Raw genomic sequence first — 8,904 nt, 5'->3', positions numbered from 1 at the left:
CAAATGTTTATTATTATTATTATTATTATTATTATTATTATTATTATTATTATTATTATTATTATTATTATTATTACTGTCTAGCCAGGCACACTTTTCTTTACACTATTAATAGTTGGAGTATTTTTTATACCATCCATTTTAAAATTTTCTTATATTTCAGAAGCTGTCAGGCAAACAAAAAAATAGCCTTTTGCTTTATTGATTGAGAGATACATCAGGGGAAAAACTAAAACCCAGTACACCAAAGGCTGATATCATAAAGATGGAGTGAGATTTGGTTTGTGTCCAGCAACAACTGACATTTCTCACTTCCGCTTGGTAAAAGAAGAGTGCAAATAACAGCCTCAACACTCAGTCAGGGATTATAATGGTGTTAAATCTGGTCTAAGAATCTTCATCTGCTAATCAACCCAATGAGATGCAACAACAGTGAAGCACAGAGAAGGCTTTAGTCATTGATGTAAAATCAAGTGTGCCTCAATGAAAGCTGATATTGAAAATCTTTGATATAATAGGTTGTGTTTTATAGAACTGTTGATCAAGGGTTTACTGCTGATTGCCGGTTTTGTTAAACTTTGACCTGTCGATACAGACTTCAGCCAGTTCAGACTTCTGTTAAAGACCTGTAGCTAAAGCAACAGTTTTTTCTCTGGCGTTCATGCTGTAAGTGGCATTTGGCTTTTGAATTGCTCTTTTCTAAAAATTGAGTTTGCTTTGAGTTCGAGGTGAGCTCCGCAGATTGAAGTACGCCAGAGTATGTGGGGGCCTTTAAATGAACATGGAAAACTTTTGTAAATGATTAAGAAAATTGTATCTAAACAACAGAAAACAATGTGGTAGGTATGTCAGGGCAATTGGTTGCACTATAATTCTGCCATATAATGATGAAAAAAAACAAAAAACAAATGGTGTGGTTCTCCTTAGGAAGAACCAAATGTTCATAATTGAATAATCAAAGTAGATTCAGCTGTAAGAGTCACAACAAAGCCACTAGGGGAATTTACTCCATTAGCTTCACTGTGAGATTTCCAAAAGGTTGCTAACATTTCGAAATCCAGCTTGTTCCTTTACAGACAGATGCTGAAAATTCAGGATAAGAGTGAGAGTTTATGCTCTTATGCCTTCCTGTTATCTGTTTAAGTTTCAAAAGACAACCTTAGTGAGCAACAACCTTGCCAACAACAGATTCATTTTTTATTTTTCTTGAAGCTATCTTGCTTCTTTATACTTCATTTTCAAACTCATTGCTAACATTGATCATTTTTACATCAGTAAAAACCATCCACACCAAGTTATCTAATTAGCATGACCTCACTTAGGTATGGTGTGTTTACTCACAGCAAATGAAAGGACTATTAATGTTCATAGTAAATATTTTTTTTTTTTTGCATATACCATATGATTTTAATACAAACCGAAAACATAGGGCCATTTAATCCAGTAGGTTTTGTGTCTGACTTTCAAATGTCGTGCTCCCATTTAAAGACAAATTTTATTTAGACAATCTTTTCTCTTTTTTCTCACTTCCTTTTTTCTTTGCCAGCAAATACATCTTCATGCTGTTCTTGACTACTGTAATTCATTTTTTTTCTCTCTTTGAGTATCTGTACTGGACATTTCTATGAAATATTTCACTTATTGCTTCTAACAAAAGGTATAATTATGAATCTGTGAGAAAAAGTGCATAAAATATTCAGATGTAAAGCAAAACATCCAACATTCCACATGCTTCTGTCAATAAGATCTGTTATATAAATGAAGATATCATAATACATTGTTTAACATTTGGCTTATTTCAACATTCACATACCAGAGAACAACTCCCTGTTAAAAAGAAATTCAGACGATGTCTGGCATTGAATACCTTTGTCCAGGGCCAGGAGTGGTGTTACCCTCCTCCAGTTTGTTTAATGCTGTAATGACGTTGCTTCTCTGTGTTTAAAGTTTTACCCAAACATAGATTGTGAAGGGAGAGAGTAATTTCAAGTTTTTATCTGTGATTAGTCAGGCAGAATCGTAAGATATGCACTCATGGAAATAGCCTCCATTATAAAAATAAATGCACATGTCGCCATCTGGTGGCCACTGAATGCAAGATCTGCAGCCAATCAGGTTTCAAACGTTCACGTTGTCTTTAAAACGTAAACAAAAACTTACGACCAACCTAAAACAGGATTATGAGGGAGGAAAGATTTTCAATTTATGTGCTGGTAAAACACACGAGTGTTTAATTTCACCGGGAGTCCTGGAGATATTGAAAGTAATGAGCCGGCGACAGCTGGAGCTTCACAGATGGCTAGTCTTTCCCCATATGTTAAAAACTAATGACTGCAGGATATAAAGTAGGCTGATTATTAAAATGCATGCGAGTCAGAGGAAACATGATCCGGTGCAAGTGGAAGTATCATGTTAGAAATAAAAATGTGATCTTTACACATTAATAACTTGTAATATGTGCTGTTTGATATGAACATAGCAAAGTGGCTGTCAAAAAGGTGGAAATTGTGAATTAATCGGCCCTGATGTAGAACAAAAATGAGAATCTCTACCAAACAACTGATTGTAAATGAGAATCAGATGACTGCAATCAGCAACCAAAATCAAGTGCGAGGGAGGGACAGAAAGCAAGGTAAACATCAGAGACAGGCTGAGGGAATAACACAAATATGCAAACCAAAAGAGAAAAATTAAGCCAAGACAAACTAAGCAAACTAAACCATAATGCTAATTCTGTCATCTTATCACATCTTATGTAAATTTAGATATTTGCTGCAACTGCTTTTGTGTACATTTTAAATAAATGCATATGACAAACGATGAGTATTGCAGTCAAAGACAGAAAAGATGTAACTCTATCAGTTTTCTGGGCCATTTTGTGTTATTTTTCACTTCCTGGCTGTGTTGAAATATTAATGTTTTGTATGCTAAGAAATCATTTTGCATTCAGTATTTTTCTAAGAGCCCTTATACTTAATTTGTTCTGTACAAAAGCAGGCATTTTCATTTTTGTGTAACTTTTTAATCAAACTTTTCACTTTTATTTATTGTACAAAATAAATGAACAAAACACTGCTGACTAATCTACTAATGTCCATAATGAAACAGAACCAACCTCAGTAATCAAACTTTTGCAAGCCTCAGCTTGGATGAGTTGATGAAGGTTTCTCCTCTTAGGCCTGTTTTCAAGAAGATTCTCTCCAAAGGAGACGAGCCAAAGTGAATCACCAATATTATTTTACTATTGTAAAAACACAGCAAAACATATCTACATGCAGTTATTCACTGCAAAAGCAGCAGTATGGTGCTTTTAGCAGACAAAAAAAAAAAAAAAAACACGAAACATGATAAATACAAAAGCAACAGACATGAGAGATGATCCCATGAATGATTTTCTCTGACCGACAGTGTTACAGTCTGTTTATGTAAAATAATTACTTAATGCAAAAAAAAAGTTTTGCTGACTTTGAGGGTTTTCTGGTTTTAATAATCTCCTCCTCATTAATCTTTCTCAAGAAAACAAAATCTGTCATGATTATATGGGTCAGCTGCCTTTGTAAGGTCAGACATTTTGGATTTTTCTTAGGGGTTTTCATCAAACAAGTACAACATGTGGAAACAGTAAGTCTTATTCTAACGGCAGTTTATATGATGAGTGGTGTGCGATCCAAACTGGATCACAGTCCACATTGTTGCATTCAATTCATTTTACTTCATTTGTTTCCTCATTTCAATCCCACTCAAAATCTGTTGTCTCCAGTAGCCTTAATTTTCCTCGACCAAATGTAGAGAAATGCACTGACAAATATTGTTGGTCATTCCCTTTCGGTGGTAGATGGGGCATCTCAAAGCATTTCTGTTTAAGGCCAAAAACTGGACAGCAATGGCCGTGGTTCCACTCCACCGGACCATTTTTGCAGTTTGATAACATAGCTATATATGATTATCGAGTGACATGCATGATATGTACCCTTCAAATGGCGGTGAGGGAAAAAAAAATGTCTGAAGTCATGCCTAATCTCTTTTAAAAATATGTAATATTATTGAAAAGTTAATTTTCATTAAGTGAAACACATTTCTTAAAACTTTTGTTATTAATTATGATTATTTCTCGCTTGTAGCTAATGAAAAGATGACATTTAAAATAAGAATATTATATCAGGCCAATTTTTAAAAATCAGTGCTGAAATATGTGCTTAAATGTAATTTGTTACCTGCTTAAATGTTGCTTTCTAAATGTTCTTCATCTCAGAAATGAGCCTCACCAGAACGAATATTTAATTCAATTTAACTGAATATGACTTTATCATATTTACTTTACAAAATAGATATAAGCTGCTGTCTTGTACTGCCAACTTTTCAAAGCATCTTAAGGCTCCTCCAGGTTTGTTTAATGAAGAAACAAGAACAAAAAGTGCTTTTTCTATCCCAACTTCCCCTTCATATTGTGTTCATCTGAGCATCATAAACGTATTTTGTAACGGAGCGTCTTGAATAAGATAAGCGCATTCGACCCCACCTATGATAGATAAACATGTCTTGGAAATTCAAATGCTAGAGATGCTGGCCGTCTTTGCAACAAGCTTTTGATCAGAGGGCTCTTCCAAAGGGTCGTCCTTGTAATTGTGAGTTAACGGTCTGTGTTCTCGATCATGAAACTCAATAGCCCCTACTCACCAGCTTTTTTGTCTTTCTGGAGATTTGGTCTTTGATCTGTGAGAACAACATATTTACAAGTCAAAGTCTATTCTCCTGCCATGTATATAATTAGCTGAAACTCTCGTGAGGGCTGGCGAGGGGAAACAGTAGAAGATATAATAGATTACACACTTTCTCTTGAGAACGTCTATGTATAACCCTGAATGAACATCGCTGTATGTGTTTATGTGTAGATGCATGTTCCAGGAAATGAAATGCATCCACGTTGGTGTGCCGTTTTGAAATAGCTTACAGCTTACCTAATGTTTTCTGTCAGGAAGAAGAGTGAAATTTTGTCTTCACAATATATGTGACAGTACTTCAAACAATCTCTGACCTTAAAACATCCACTGAGTGAATACTGTCTATGTCTGCTGATCAAAGTGACACATCAATGCGATATCAGGTTAAATTCAGAGACCAACAACAGCGATCTCATTAATTATTGCCATCAGCCAGCGTTAGTGTTGGTATGCTGCCTCTGTCAGCCAAGTTATTATTTTTTTTATTCAAACACTCTTTTATGTCAAAATAACATATTTTGCAGCTTTTGCATTCAAGACCAATCTATCTGCATTTGAAAAATAAAAAAGCTGGAAGTTAGATTTACAGGTTACCAAGCAGTTGCTTCTTTTCTTTTAGCTTTCTAAAGTCTGATCATTTCATTCTGCTTTATGCATATTCGGAATATCATTTTGCAGTTTACCTTGGTGTAATGAAACACAGCAGTCACAGATCTTTTTAGCTGCTGTATTAATATTTTTGTTTCTTCCCAGAACCTGCTAGCAGAGGTACTGCTATTATGCTGTAGCAAAAATATTAGGCGGAATCTGAACGTTTTTTTTGTTGGTTTTTTTTTCTTTTTAGCAGTCGTGTTGCGCATGTACAATTTTGCTAACGTTTCCTAATATGGGTTTTGGTTGCAGCACAAAACGCATTGATCAAAGATGTTAGCACAGCTGTATAGAATTATCTCATTCCTTTCACTCCAACTCTTCCCATCTTATAAATCACATTCCTATCTTTTGCTGTTCATGCTTTATATTTACATTCCTGTTTTATGTCCTTGTATGTAATCCCTGGTTGTTAAACATTTGTATAAAACATACCAAATATTTTTAAAGTCCTGTAGACATTTGCTTACATAGCTGTTGTTTGTAGTACATGCCTCTGCAACATAACACATACTGTACAGGAATGTTTACTGTATGACAGTAAAACTGGAATTGTATTAATAAATTTACAGTTCAACTTGGAATGGGACTGTAAATGCTTTTTTTTCTGCTGAAATACAGTTTCGAACAGGGAGTGAGTCATTGATGTTTTCATCTAATGTTGGAATCTAATAAAATACTTTAAATCAACATATGTAGAGTTATTCCTGTATGCCAGAAAACAGGTTTTATTTATGCATTTATGCAGAATGTGATTTTTACAACGGGAGTAATGGTTCAAAAACATGCACCTTTAATTTTAGGTAGGACTCTTCCGTTTCTGCGCACGTCTTCTGAGCGAATGCAGCATGTTTAAAGTTAAACATATGCAGAATGTTAACATGCAAAATTAAGTGTGTAAAGCTACAGTCCACAGTGCAGCTTTAAAATACAGTACAAAACAAGTGACCTCCCAGATGCGACTAAAATTGAAAATTTCTTATGGAGCTACAGTGACAATGAGTAAAGAACGAAGATCTGAAGCAAATATTTGTCAGAACATTGCAGCTCTAATCATTTCTGCAGTCACAATTTTTTTTTTAATTTACAGATTATCTCTATGTAGGCATAATTGTTAGAGATAAAATCCAATAATATTACATAAAAATCTTGTTTTTTTACTGGTTTTATTAATTTTGTTTGCAAAAGTACATATTTTGGAAAACAACCACAGATCTTCTTCAGTCACCTTATCATCATCTTCTTTATTTTTCCCTCACTTATGACCAGAGATACACTTTCCACTCTACAGTCTTTGTGTGTGTGCACTGTTTTCACAACCCTGGTTTCAGGACAGCAGATCACTGTCCAATTATCATGTTCATGTGTGGAAATCCACCCCACAAGCTTCTGTATGGCTCCAAAGGGCATTTCGGATACAGCGCGCAGCTGCTTTAAACGCACTGGGTTCTCCTTGTGCAAGTGTGTTCGTCACCTTCCCAGGGCATTTCAATGAGCGGGTTCAAAGCCATCGAGGTTGACTTAGACTCGGCGTTGTACAAATGAGTCACAGTGACAGATATTGTTTCGGGATTATATTTCATAAAGAACATCGCCAGCATCAGTGCCAGGGCGATCCAGTGTTGTTTTCCTCAGCTGCAGTTGAGCAGCAGGGGACAGGTGTAAAAGATCTCCTGGTAATATGAACCTCTCATGGTCTCCTCAGGATGTTTCATGGCCGCATGAACACAATTTCAAGATAGCCCTGTGTGCTACTTTGTTTTTGTTTTCTGTCATCATGGTTCACTTTCTGAAGACAATTAATTTGCATAGCCAATCGTGGGTGGAACCGTTGCTCATTATGACAAGTAAAAACGTGTGAAGTGTGTGTTTATGTGTGTGTGGGTGGTTGTGCTTGTATGTGAGTGAGTGGTAAATTGAATTTTGTATCAATATGTTGGAATTTAAAAGTGGTGGGTTCTACATGAATAGTGGATACGGTAGATCCTCCATTTATTTCTCCCATTCAGAATTGTAGTTTAAATAATTTAGAAATTGTTAAAAGTGCCCTTTGATTTTACACCAAATAATTTTATGTGAATCAGACACCAATTTGAGCATAGCCTGCCACCTGCAGTGTATAATAACATATCGAACACTGTGCACGTGACAAAGATATGAATATTCTCATTATCTTAAGAAGCAACTGAAACCTGCAGGGACAAGTGATGGGTAACCCTTTATATTTACGTATTTAGTTTTGTTATTTAATAACCCCCATGTCACGTTGCATTGTTCAGATGGATGACAGTTTTATTCATTGTTTGCAGCTGTCCCAGTTTTGCATTTCCAGTCACCCATTTTGTGTTTTTTTTTCACAATTTAAATTGTGTTACAGGTGAGGAAACTGAGTATTATGCTGAGTATTATGCTGAGTATTATGCTAAGATCATGGATGCAGGTCACAACAGCTTATCGGGGGTGAATATACCAGAGTAGGCATTATGCTAGCTGGAGAGCGTGCGTGGTCATCTGTTGAGATATCCTTTACCCCCCCTGTCAAAGGCTGCCAACCTCTCCTCTGCTCTGTTCTTCACTGTCGTCCTCACATTTCAAACTCTGTTCCCCTCACCAGCTGTGACCTTTTTTCAACGGGGTCAGCAGAAAGTCTGAGGCAGTGTTTATGTGTGTTTGGGGGCGAGGGGTGAGGTGTGGGTGGCCGTGCCTGTGAGTGTGTTTGGACTAGGGAAAGCAGAGGCAGTAGAGATGGCATGAAGAGGGATTGTCACCTCTGTTCATTGAAATAGGTCGATCTATCTCTGGGAGTTCACAGCAAACAGAGACAGTGATTGCCAGTTACTGGTAGCACTTCGGCTGAATTGAATTTGCTCCCACACAGTCAGGGCCAACATGTGTTTTAGTTTTGGATTTGCTGGAAATTAAACCATACCAACGACCTTAAGTAAACCTTTTTTTTTTTGTCTTTTTTTTTTTTGGAAAAGATAGGGAATTATCTGCTTATGGGACAATATCTGAATTTCCCCCCTTTTTTTTGCATTTCTACTCTTTATAGCAGAACTGACTGCTCTTCAACTGGACTGATTTTTTTTTTTTTTTTTTGATGAAAGAGTACAGATGTCTTCTGTTGGAAGGCTCCCTTTGGCTCAGTTCTGCTTCTAACTTAGAACATATTGTTGTGGTTCTTCATGCACTGAAAATATTTCAGAGGGAAAGATGGATTCTTGGAATTCGGACTCGGAAGATTCATGTGACTGGGGCGACTCATCTGAAGAGGAAGATGAACTCGGTGTCAAATATGATAAAGAGTAATGCCAGTCCTGCAGGGATGTGGGATGTCTGTTGCAAATGATGCATGCCACGTTAAATTAGGGGGAATATAGTTAAATTAGGCAATGATTGTTAACGGTGTCCGCTGCCGCAGTTCTTAAAAAAGCTTTTTATGACAAAAACAGAGAGATTTAATAATGGCATTGCTGATTTTTATTTGCACGACTGTTTCAAAAGTGCTAATTCTTCTTTCTTTGTTTTATTT

The 8,904-nt window shown here is 36.2% G+C and overlaps 1 protein-coding gene across 1 annotated transcript in view; it reads left to right on the top strand.

The window, feature by feature from the left end:
• The window catches only part of prkg1b (protein kinase cGMP-dependent 1b), a 109,259-nt gene that overhangs the window by 66,850 nt on the left and 33,505 nt on the right, over positions 1-8,904 (top strand). The gene's annotated exons all lie outside the window — the stretch shown is intronic.

This window comes from Poecilia formosa, unplaced genomic scaffold (genome assembly GCF_000485575.1).
Source record: "Poecilia formosa unplaced genomic scaffold, Poecilia_formosa-5.1.2 Scaffold12, whole genome shotgun sequence".
NCBI classification, from domain to species: Eukaryota; Metazoa; Chordata; class Actinopteri; order Cyprinodontiformes; family Poeciliidae; genus Poecilia; species Poecilia formosa.
This window is presented reverse-complemented; position numbering and strand designations above follow the sequence as displayed.